The sequence below is a fragment of the Carcharhinus amblyrhynchos genome, chromosome 8 (genome assembly GCF_965287045.1).
Source record: "Carcharhinus amblyrhynchos chromosome 8, sCarAmb.v2.hapA, whole genome shotgun sequence".
Lineage (NCBI taxonomy): Eukaryota > Metazoa > Chordata > Chondrichthyes > Carcharhiniformes > Carcharhinidae > Carcharhinus > Carcharhinus amblyrhynchos.
Window position 1 is genome coordinate 8,206,030 of NC_137331.1, and position 13,102 is coordinate 8,219,131.

Genomic DNA, 13,102 nt, shown 5'->3' on the forward strand with positions numbered 1-13,102 from the left:
CTAAGGAATTTTGGAAGAGTAATATCACCACATCAGCTATCTCAATAGTCCTTCATAAATCCCTTCTGTCCCTAAGATGAAATCCATCAGGACCCATGGACTTACCCGCCCGCAGTTTCAACAATTTGCCAAGGACCACTTCCTCGAATGGATTTGAGGTCAGAGAGGCAAGGGGGAGTCAGTGGAGGGATCAGTTATATGTTATCCAGGAGTTTAACCATGATTTTCTTCCAGCTTAAAATTCCCTGGGTTATCAGCCAGGTAACTAAGTCCGAGCCCTCTGAAGTGTCCACTTCTAACTCAAGAGTTGGAAAAAATTTGCAAGATTTTGGATGCAGGGGATTGTCATTTGGCGGTGTAAACTTACTGGACAATTCCTGAAGACTTGCACTGGAACAATTGAAGGTTCCTGAAGCATATCTTCTGGAGTATGTCCAGTCTCTTGAATCCATCATCAAAGAAGAAATAGCAAGACATCTGGATAGAAATTGTTCCATTAGGCAGATGCAGCATGGATTCATGAAAGGCAGGTCATATTTAAATCTTTTTGTGGAATTCTTCGAGGACGTGGGCGGCAAGGTAGCACAGTGGTTAGCACTGCTGCTTCACAGCTCCAGGGTCCTGGGTTCGATTCCTGGCTCGGGTCACTGTCTGTGTGGAGTTTGCACATTCTCCTTGTGTCTGTGTGGGTTTCCTCCGGGTACTCCAGTTTCCTCCCACAGTCCAAAGACGTGCGGGCTAGGTTGATTGGCCATGCTAAGAAATTGCCCAATTGTGTCCAGGGATATGTACGTTAGAGGGATTAGTGGGTATAACATGTAGAGATATGGGATTAGGCCTGGATGGGATTGTGTTCGGTGCAGACTCGATGGGCCGAAGGGCCTCTTTCTACACTGTAGGGTTCTATGGCTCTCTGGACATTACAAGAGCGGTGGACAAAAGGAACCAGTGGATGTGGTGTATCTGGATTTCCAAAAGACATTTGACAAGGTACTGCTTAAAGGTTGCTGCATAGGATGAATATGCACAGCATTATGGGTAATGTGCTAGCATGAATAGAGGATTGGTTAACTAACAGTGGGGATAAATGGGTGTTTTTTTGGTTGGCAATCAGTGATTAGTGGTGTGCCTCAGGGATCAGTGTTGGGACCATAATAGTTTACAATTTACGCAGATGATTTGGAGTTGGGGACCAAGTAGTAGTGTGTCAAAGTGTGCAGAGGACACTGAATATCTGCAAAGGGATATAAATAGTTTAAGTGAATGGACAAGGGTCTGGCAGATGGAATCCAATGTTGGTAAATACGAGGTCACTAATTTTGGTAAGAATAACAGTGAAATGGACTGCCGGGATAGTTGCCTCGAACAGTGTGTGTTGGAGCCAACGAGGGAGTGAGCTATCTTGGATCTGGTGTTATGTAATGAGGCGGGTAGAATTAGGGACCTTGTGGTGAAGGATCCTCTTGGGGAGAGTGATCATTGTATGGTGGAGTTTCTGATGCAGATGGAGGAGGAGAAAGTGGGTTCCCGGACATGTGTCCTTTGTTTGAACAGAGGGCAGTACGGTAGGATGAGAGAGGAATTGGCGAATGTTGATTGGGGGAGCACGTTGGAAGGTAGGTCTGCTGAGGAACAGTGGAGGATCTTTAAGGAGATCTTTCTTGGTGCTCAGCAGAAATTTATTCCGATGGTTAAAAAGGATTGTAGGAGGAGAGATAATCAGCCATGGATAACGAAGGAGGTGAAGGAAAGTGTTAAATTAAAAGCGGATGCGTTTAGAGTAGCTAAGAGTAGTGGGCGGGAAAAGGATTGGGAGAGGTTTAAATGTCAACAAAGAATGACAAAGAAGTTGATAAAGAAGGGTAGGATAAACTATGAAGCTGGGCTAGCGCTTAATACAAAAAAGGATAGCAAGAGTTTTTATAAATACATAAAACGGAAGAGGCTGGCTAGGGTGAACGTTGGACCCTTAGAGGATGAGAGGGGGGACTTAGTGGTAGGGGATGGGGAAATGGCTGAGGCCTTGAATAACTTTTTTGTTTCGGTCTTCACGGAGGAGGACGTGAATAACTTGCCGGGTGTTAGCGATGGAAAGATGGTAGGAGTGGAGGGCCTGAATGACATTATTGTTACTAGAGAGGCGGTGCTCAACAGACTGGAGGGACTGATTGTGGACAAGTCCCCAAGACCGGATGGAATGCATCCAAGGGCTCTGAAAGAAATGGCGGAGGTGATAGTGGATGCCTTGGTGATTATTTTCCAAACGTCGCTGGATTCCGGGGAAGTGCCGGAAGATTGGAAAACGGCGAATGTTACGCCGTTGTTTAAGAAGGGTGGCAGGCAAAAGGCGGGGAATTATAGGCCGGTTAGTTTAACGTCTGTTGTAGGAAAAATGTTAGAATCCGTGATCAAGGAGAAAATAGCGAGGCATCTTGAGGAGAATTGTTTGGTAGAGCAGACGCAGCACGGTTTCGTTAAGGGGAAGTCGTGTCTGACGAATTTATTGGAGTTTTATGAGGATGTGTCTAGGGCGGTGGATAGAGGAGAGCCGGTGGATGTGGTCTTTCTTGATTTTCAGAAGGCATTCGACAAGGTGCCTCACAAGAGGTTATTACAGAAGGTCAGGGGGCATGGAGTTGGGGGTAGGGTGTTAGCGTGGATAGAGGATTGGCTGTCAGATAGGAGGCAGAGAGTGGGGGTCAATGGGTGCTATTCGGATTGGCGGTTGGTGACTAGTGGAGTGCCCCAGGGGTCGGTGCTGGGGCCTCAGCTATTTACCATTTATATAGATGATCTGGAGGAGGGAACCGAGTGTATGGTGTCGAAATTTGCTGACGACACCAAGATTGGTGGAACGGCAAATTGTGCAGAGGGTGTGGAGAGTCTGCAGAAGGATCTAGATAGGCTGGGCGAATGGGCCAGGAACTGGCAAATAGAATTTAATGTTGGCAAGTGCGAGGTTGTCCACTTTGGTAGGAATAATGGTAGGAAGGACTATTACTTACGTGGCGAAAAACTGCAGCAGGCGACGGTGCAGAGGGACCTCGGGGTCCTTGTGCATGAGTCACAAAAACCCAGCCTGCAGGTGCAGCAGGTGGTCAGGAAGGCAAATGGGATGCTGGCCTTCAGAGCGAGGGGGATTGAATATAAAAGTAGGGAGGTCTTGCTGCAGCTGTATAGGGCACTGGTGAAGCCGCAGCTGGAGTACTGTGTGCAGTTTTGGTCGCCGCACTTACGCAAGGATATTTTGGCCTTGGAGGGAGTGCAGAGGAGGTTTACTAGGCTGATTCCAGAGTTGAGGGGGTTGAACTATGAGGAGAGGCTGAATAAACTAGGCTTGTACTCGTTAGAGTTTAGAAGAATGAGGGGAGATCTCATTGAGACATATAAGATGTTGAATGGGATGGATAGGATAAAGGTGGAGAGGCTCTTCCCGCTCAGAAAGGACAGTAGGACTAGAGGGCACAGCCTCAAGACAAAGGGGGGGCGGTTTAGAACGGAGTTGAGGAGGAACTTCTTCACTCAAAGGGTGGTGAATCACTGGACTTCTCTGCCCGTTGAAGTGGTGGAGGCTGCCTCGCTCAATATTTTTAAGACACGGGTTGATAGGTTTTTGATAGGCAAGGGGATTAAGGATTATGGGGAGAGGGCGGGAATGTGGAACTAAGCCACGACAGATCAGCCATGATCTTATTGAATGGCGGGGCAGGCTCGAAGGGCCAGATGGCCTACTCCTGCTCCTATTTCTTATGTTCTTATTTAAATGGTAAAAAACTGCAGCATGCTGCTGTGCAGACGGACCTGGCTGCCCTTGTGCAACGGATCACAGAAACTTGGTTTGCAGGTGAAGCAGGGGATCAAGAAAACAAATGGAATTTTGTCCTTCATTGCTAGAGTGATGGAGTTTAAAAACAGGAGAGTTATGTTACAGCTGTATAAGGTGCTGGTGAGGCCACACCTGGAATACCAAGTACAGGTTTGGTCTTCTTACTTGAGAAAGAATACACTGGCACTGGAGGGGGTGCAGAGGTGATTCACTAAGTTGATTCCGGAATTGAGAAGGTTGGCTTATGAGGAGATACTGAGAAAATTGGCACTATATTCATTGGAATTCAGAAGAATGAGGGGAGATCTTATAGAAACATACAGGGAGGTTGTTTCCACTGGCAGGTGAAACAAGAACTAGGGGGCATGGCCTCAAAATAAGGGGGAGCAGATTTAGGATTGAATTGAGGAGGGAGCTCTTCAATCAAAGGGTTGTGAATCTGTGGAATTCTCTGCCCAGTGAAGCAGTTGAGGCTACCTTGTTGAATGCTTTTAAGGCAAAGATAGATAAATTTTTGAACAGTAAAGGAACTCAGGGTTATGGTGAGCAGGTAGGTAAGTGGAGCTGAGTCCACAAGAAGATCAGCCATTATTGAATGGTGGAGCAGGTTCGAGGGGCCAGATGGCCTACTCCTGCTCCTAGTTCTCTGACCACGTAGAAACTGAAAGATTTGGGCCTATAATTACCTTTGTTTTTCTAGATAGTTCCCACACACACCATTCCCTAACTGAAAATCAAGGAAACTGGAATTATTTCCAGCACTGACTGAGTCTGGTAAAGAAAGTGCAAAACTAATCATTTGACAAACTATGGGCCACACGTTTTGAATAAGTCATAGCAATGTTTACACTTTCTTTGGGGTCCCATTAATTTCCTTTTGAAATTATAGTGGGAGATAGGGCAACACCCTAACTCAAAGAAATTAGAACTGTCACTTCATTGGGGCATACCAAAGTATTTCATAGTCAACAAACTATTTCTCAAATATAGTTACTGAGTGATTGAGGCAAATAGCAACTTTTCCACAGTCAAGGTTTGATGTTTTTGACTGGGCAAGGGACTCTTTGCTCTTCAAATTATGCTATGGGATATTGTATATCTACTTGAAGAGCTATGTTTGGCCTCAGCTGAATGTCTGATTAAATACATTATTCCAAATTTGAGTTGATTTTCTCACACTAGATCTAATTCATTCCAATATTTGATTTGTTAATTATTGCTTCACAGTCAGTGAAGGGCCCAAAGCGGCAACAAAATAATTTTCTTCCTTTGCCACTGTGCATCCCTTCGTCATGTAAAAAGTCCTTAGGCTTATCCATACTAAAACCTCTATGTCGACACTAAGTCCATGTGTTTAATTGGTACAGATTTTGACGAATAAATCTCTGCTGCTAGACATCTGCCAATACTGAGGTTTTAATAAAAATGCTTTTGTTTGATGCACACATTTCTATATTGTTTCTTACCAGCACCAACAGCAGAGGGCCCAAGACAGATGTTTGGGGAACTTCATTACTAACTGACACCTACTCTTCCTCAGACAGCCAATTCCAATGGATGTTAAAAAATAGATGCAGGCTTTTTGGCCATAAAATTGGAATTGTTCATTCTCAATTACTTTCCATTTTCTAAGAATTTTAAAATCCAGACAGTTGTGTTCAGTTCTGTAAGCCTTCTTCTTTAAAAACTTCATACACAAAATATTACCCAATTCTTCCAAAATCCAAACAAACTACATCCTCTGTATAACCCTCACACACTAGCTTTAATTATCTTCAATTGGGTCAGTTGCCAAATTGGTGATGTTTGCAGTCAATTAGGAGTTGCCCCATTGATTGATGGGGCTGACGTCAGTTTGTAGGAATGGCAAATTGAATATGAGGTGCATCTCAAACTGCAACTGCGGCCAAGTGAGACCATTGCCCATAAACGGAACTACTGCCCTGAGAGGTCACTCCTGTGGTATCGCAACTATTCACACTGTGCTAGCTGAAGCCATTGAATGAATTGCTAATCTCGACATTCAACTACGACTGTTTCCCCAGCCATGAGAAGAAAAAAAAAATGCCTTCACATCACCTGTAGCTTCTAAATCCACGATTACTCCTTATATGGACTTTGAACTGGGTTGTGTTAACAGTGAGTATATGATAAAATATTTTCTTCACTACAAATGCAAGCTAACTGGCCTAGAAATTACAGATCCAAGTTTCACTTCTACTTTTAACATTCAGGTCTTGCTCTTGTTCGGTCTGCAAGTAAACCTCATGTATTTGTTGGAATTCCAACAAATGTTAACTTGCGTCTCATTAATTTCCTCTCACATTTTCTTGAAGAGTCTTTCTTGTGTGTATGTTATCTGGTCTGGGTGTTCTACAGACAGTCATTTAGGTACAGCAGACTAGTGTTGATGGTACTGGATCTGCGAGTCAGAGGTCATAAGTTCAAATCATACTACGGCAACTTGTGAAATTGAATTCAATAAATCTGCTCATTTGTGAGCCTGCAGCAAAAAAAAAGGAATAGATTGTTAATAAACCCGACTAATTCACTATTATCCTTCAGGATAGGGAACCTACCATTTCCCTACCTGGTCTGGCTGACATGTCATTCCAATCCCATGCTATGTGTTATGACTGTTGGTGCCCTCAGGAAAACTAGGGATGTGCAATAAATGTTGGCTTGACAATGTTGCTCATGTCCTAAAAATGAATAAAGCAATTCCTTCTGACAAATGCTTTACCTACTTCTATGCTTTCAAAATTCCTGTGTCAAAATGAAATGGACGCTGAACATGCGCAGGCATCATTTGTGAATTTAGATACAAAGAACTCATTCCTAACTCATTGTTTATTTTAAAACAAGGGAAATGTTTAGAAAAAATATCTGAACTCCTCTGCACTTCTGCACAGATCGTTAGGTGTTCTTAAGCGGACAGAAAAAAATTCAACTCCTTTGTTACAAAAAGCAATTAAACTAAATCAAATAAACTGAGGGACAAACAGATAAAATCCAAAAGGTTGTTGTCAGTTTGTCCTTTAAACTAAAATCAACACTTTATTCCGAGGCTGGCTTTTTATTTTCCCACTACAAGGCAATTAGTACACTTGCAGCAGGTTGAATAAAAGCAATCAACCTTTTTAAAGTACGAATTATATTGCAAGCATCTCTCATACCATTTTAATTAAGCACTTCACTTTGATTGAAAATAAATAATGCAAATTGCTGAGACAACTGCAGAGCACCTGCTCCACGAAAGGCAGGAGTCAAGCAAAGTCTTCCATTGAAACAGTAATTCTGGCTGTCTTAATAAGAACACGCACAATTCAAAATGGTTTTTAAAAGAAACACACCACATTTTCTGAGAGCTTGCATGGTCTACATCTAAAATGCTGCAATTACAGAAGTTCCAGGAGATTTTGCCACGAGTAACTTACAGCGTTAATTGCACCATAACTGGTGTGTCTCTCTGCTGTTATTATTATGTTTCCATGCCATTAAAATCAATCGCACAAGTCAGCTTGGAGTTCAAGCCTTAATGACATGGTTAATGGTATTTTAGGAAGGGTTTTATTTCTCAGGCTTATAACACAACAGGCTGTAACTTCCAAGCTCTAGGGCAATTGCACTGGCAACCAGCTGAAAACGTGAGTTAAATCACAAACTGCAATATTTATGACCCAGAATAAGACACATAAATTAAAACTCCTTATGGGTAAATATTGTACAAACCAACAGCAATCAGTAGCCCCTTAGTGGGACTCCTATCATCAGGTCCAACTGCTGACCTCCCCCAAGCCCAAACCAGCCCAAGATCAAATCAGCCCTGATCTTATTGAATGCTACAGCAGGCTCAGGGGATGTCTGGCCTACTCCTTGCTCCTACTCCATGGGCTGCAACTTCTGAAGGAGCGGTGATCGAGTCAGCCTGTCACTCCACTCAAAAGTACTTACCTGAAAATTCAAGTGATCTTATCTCCCCGGCCCCAACTCCATTTTCTTGCTTGTTCCCCATTATCTTCATCTCCCTTGAATATCAAAACTCATATAGCTCAGTTTTGAATGTCAACAATAGCCTTCACAGCTCTTCACACAAATAATTCCAAAGATTAACGATCCTCTGAGAGGCAAAACTTCTCCTCATTTCTGTCTTAAATGGGCAACTGCTTATTCTGAAACCATATCCCTTAGCTGTCGATAGCCCACGAAGGATACATCCTCTCAGCATCCAGTCAAACCCCCGCAACCTGCTCAGCCTTTTCCCACAAAACAATATTTTCATCCCAGCAATCAAAGTAGTGAACTTTCTTTGAATTGCCTCTATTGCAAGGACATCTCTCCTTAAATAAGATAATCAAAGCGGCACACAATCCTGTCAGTTCGGTCTCTATAATACAGGACAGGCCCTTTGGCCCATCAAGCTTACAATGACACCTGTGAAACATCCAGCCTCCCACCTAATCCTATTTACCAGCACTTGGTTCATAGCCTTGAATGTTATGATGTGCCAAGTGTTCATCCAGGTACTTTTTAAAGCATGTGAGGCATCCCTCCTCTACCACCCTACCAGACAGCACATTCCAGACCATCACCAACCTATGGGTAAAAATGCTTTTCCTCACATCCCCCCTAAACTGTCTACCCCTCACTCTAAACTTGTGTCCTCTCATGAACGACTCTTCAACTAAGGGAAATAGCATCACAGTGGTTAGCACTGCTGCCTCACAACACCAGAGACCCAGATTAATCTTGGCCAGTAGTGAATTATTACCAACTTTGTTAGGACAGATAATTTGAATCGAGGCAAACACTACAGATGGTGTGAAGGAATATGTTTTCCACAAGGTTGGTGGTGTGAAACTTGCGTTCACCACTCTTCACCTCATTGTGCATGCCATCGTTTCTTTCTGATTTGCTAATCACCTGCGTGAAAGTAGAAGTGGTTGTAGAGAGTTGTTTTTCAAACTGGAGGCCTGTGAACAGCGGTGTGCCTCAGGGATCAGTGCTGGGCCCACTGTTATTTGTCATATATATTAATGATTTGGATCAGAATATAGGGGGCGTGTTAGTAAGTTTGCAGATGACACCAAGATTGGTAGCATCGTGGACATGAAGAAAGTTATCTCCAATTGCAACGGGATCTTGATCAATTGGGCCAGTGGGCTGACAAATGGCTGATAGAGTTTAATTTAGACAAATGAGAGGTGATGCATTTTGGTAGATTGAACCAGGGCAGGACTTACTCAATTAATGGTAGGGTGTTGGGGAGAGTTACAGAACAAAGAGATCTAGAAGTACATGTTCATAGCTCCTTGAAAGTGGAGTCACAGGTGGACAGGGTGGTGAAGGCGGCATTCGGCATGCTTGGTTTCATCAGTCAGAAGATTGAATACAGGAGTTGGGGCATCTTGTTGAGGTTGGGCAAGACATTGGTGAGGCCACACTTAGAATACCATGTGCAATACTGGTCACTCTATTATAGAAAGGATATTATTAAACTAGAAAGAGTGCAGAAGAGATTTACTAGGATGCTACCAGGACTTGATAGATTGAGTTATGAGGAGGGGCTAAATAGACTGGGACTTTTTTCTCTAGAGTGTAGGAGGCTGAGGGGTAATCTTATAGAGGTCTATAAAATAATGAGGGGCGTACGTCAACTGGATAGTCAATATCTTTTCCCAAAGATAGGAAAGTCTAAAACTAAACAGCATAGGTTTATGGTGAGAGGGCATAGATACAAAAGTGTCAAGAGCAGCAATTTTTTCACACAGAGGGTGGTGAGTGTCTGGAATAAGCTACCAGAGGTAGTAGTAGAGGCAGGTACAATTTTATCTTTTAAAAAGCATTTAGATAGTTACATGAGTACGATGGCTATAGAGGGATATGGGCTAAATGCAGGCAATGTGATTAGCTTAGGGGTTTAAAAAAAAGGCGGCATGGACAAGTTGGACCAAAGGGCCTGTTTCCGTGCTGTAAACCTCTATGACTCTATGTACAGTCTGTTTTGATCAGTGCACAGTTCTTGGTAGCTGCATCAGCCTTTGTCCTAGAGCACTGTTGTTGCCAATAGCCTTTTCTGCCATATGCTTGCAGAATTTATTAAAAGCTGTGCATTTCCTTGGTGCATGCAGGAGGCCAAACCTTCCACGTCTTCCCATGTTTAGCTGTTCTAATGAATGCATCAACAATTGGATCGGTAAGATTCATCAACCTGCAAGGATTTCTTCACTCCTACCTCAAGTAGTGTTTGATACTACACATACTGTCTAGCAGACCTGGTGGAATGCATCCATGGGAGTGGATACAATCAAGACTCATCAATTCTGTCTGCTTGCTCAGTGTTTGAAAAATCGCAGCATGTACTCTTTTTGCTGCATCTGTTGATGAAGTGTGTTAGGGATTCTACAGGTTGTTGTCAAAATGACATTAATTCCAGTCAATGGATTCAGTTTAACCTGATTTTGAACCAGTCTTCCAACGTGATCCCTATCTTTTGGGCAGCTTTCATCTTTTTTGCTGTTAATCCCGATGTATTCAGCCTATGTAGACCTTCAATCCCAATTGTTAGGCAAATCCTTATGGCTTGCTTGTATAGTTCAGATACACGAAACTGTAGTTCTGTATGCTGTTTAAACATTCTGAATTTGAATTGTTATTCATCTGCATTCCAATTCAAACTGGGGAACTCAGTGAACATTTTGACAATATCCTTTTGATCTTCCTTCTGCTATACCACATGGAATGCGTGTCAATGCAACCACTTTCACGCACTTTTCCAAAGTTCCACCTGTTATAATCACAATCTTCTTGGCCTGATTTTTTCTGATGGTTTGTGTTTTTGTTTGACTCAATCTCACTCGCTATCAATCCCGCCCACACCCTGATTCATTTGCATTGCTTGACTTAGCTAACCCGGAGTTGGTCTTCTCAATGCACTGCCCCACTCTCTGAACTGACAGGTTACGTACTGCAATCTCCCTGAAAGGAATTGTCTATCACCTCTTTATCTGAGCACAATGCTATTCTGTGTCTTCAAAGCTTTTCTGTGCAGACTGCAGACAGCAGACATATTGAGGTCTAATTAAAACATTGTCTCATACCATATAATATGATCCAAGGTTGCTTACCAGGTAATACCTGTACTTAAACTTACTGCCATGCTGTTTGACCATCACTGAACACCAAGTCATATTTTTATAATGATATAAAGGCACTAATCACTCCCAAGGGATTGGGTAAACACACTGTGGTCCATTTATTTCAACAAAGTACATGAGAACGTATACACACACAGAAGAAACTTAAAGATGCCAGCAGCAGAACTTTGTGCTGTGTGGTCTGCTCACAGGCGAGAGTGAATCTGAGACTGGAATACACGACACACTTCCCTTCTAATGATGCAATGCTGCTGTCCCTTAAAGGCAGACATTACAACTGGGAGCACGATTGATGACCCATCCATCAGATTGTTGATTTTTGTGGACAGGACTGTCTGGGTAATTAACCAACTGTGCTGGTTAGATTCCAGCATTTACCTGGTTTTCCAGTGATAAAATCAGATTTTTCTATATTTTTTGTGATGGACCAGTTGGATATGTTTCACATGCAGTTTATTCATAAATTCTCACAGATTTACAATTGTACTGCAAAAATAACATGTTAATAATAACGTTCAAGATTCCAACCCAACTATAAAGTATTCAAAAAAGCAAAAGGTCCAATGATACTTATCCTGCTGAACGTTGTTGGTGATGTTCCTGTTCTGTAATCCTCAGGTGTCTTTCCATCATCTTTAATTGTGTATAAACACTAAATTATAAATAATTTTTAATAAAGGTTTCTGCAGGAAAAGGAAGGCCTTCACTGTAACTTTTGAGAGGCAGAAATTCAAAATATAGATCTGAGGGAAGATGATGGATTAGTGGCAAAATCATTGGACTAGTAATCCAGGGCTCAGGCTAATGATTTGGGAACATGGAATCAAATTCCACCATGGCAGCAAATCAATAAATCTGGGAAATAAAGCTAGTCTCAGAGATGATGACCATTAGATTGTTGTAAACCACATCTGATTCACCAATGTCCTTTAGGCAAGGAAATCTGTCATCTTTAACTTGGTCTGGCCTACATTTGAGTCTAAACCCACAGCCATATGGCTGATTCTTAACTGCCCTCTGCAATGGCCTAGCAAGTCGCTAGCAAGTTTAAAGGTAATTAGGGATGGGCAACAGTTGTTGGCCATTTCAACAATATCCACATTTAAAAAAAGAGTAAATAGAGAAAACTAAAGATGTGCTTTATCTTGAGTGACTACAGGCAATTTGTCTGACTGGATTTTCTCTTTAAAATTCATGCTGCCTGTCCATCATTTAAGTTATTAATACAAAGGTGCATCAGCCTGAATAGATTCTATTATTTTATCCATTATTCACTGATGAGCTGCAAACATTTACAATAAAAACCTTTAAGGCTGCCTTAAAGAGCCTGCCAGGGAAATTTCCAGATTCATACATGGAAGTACTTAAATGCAAAATTTGCAGTTTGTTGCACCTTAAGCCTTAGTTTACTTCCAATATATGTTGCATTTTCATAGATCATAGAATCCCTACAGTGCAGAAGGAGGCCATTCAGCCCATCAAGTCTGCATTGAACACAATCCCACCAGGTCCTATTCCCTTAACCCCACATATTTACCCTGCTAATCCACCTGACACTAGGGTCAATTCAGCATGGCCAATCAACCTAGCCTGCCCATCTTTGGACTGTGGGAGGAAACCCACGCAGACATGGGGAGAATGTGCAAACTCCACAGACAGTGACCCGAGGCTGTAATTGAACCCGGGTCCCTGGCACTGTGAGGCAGCAGTGCTAACCACTGTGCCATCCTTTTATAGGAGCTACTAATAATAATTCTCAATCTTTTGTTTAAAAATCTCATCCTGCATTTACAAATATACTAGCACCACCTGGTTTCCTGATAACTATAGTAATTAAGTCGTTGTTTAAAAATTATAAATTGTTTCTTCCTTCCAAATGCTTCAATGGTTCAATCTTATAACAAGCCCATTGATCATAATTCCCCAAACACCTACATACATACAAGTTCGAACACACTGCAAAGTGAAACCATTCCCTGAAACATTTTCTATTTATTGATGAGTTTGCACTTGTAAGGAAAAGTACAGGAAGGCTGCAGGGAAAGAAGGAAAAATGCAGCAACAGGGAAACAGAGAAAAATGTATCAACAGCAACAGTGAATCATGGAAGAGGTAGGGA

The 13,102-nt window shown here is 42.3% G+C and overlaps 1 protein-coding gene across 1 annotated transcript in view; it reads right to left on the minus strand.

Moving 5' to 3' along the window:
• Nucleotides 1-13,102, minus strand: part of vps41 (VPS41 subunit of HOPS complex) — a 162,591-nt gene that overhangs the window by 84,625 nt on the left and 64,864 nt on the right. The window lies entirely within an intron of this gene.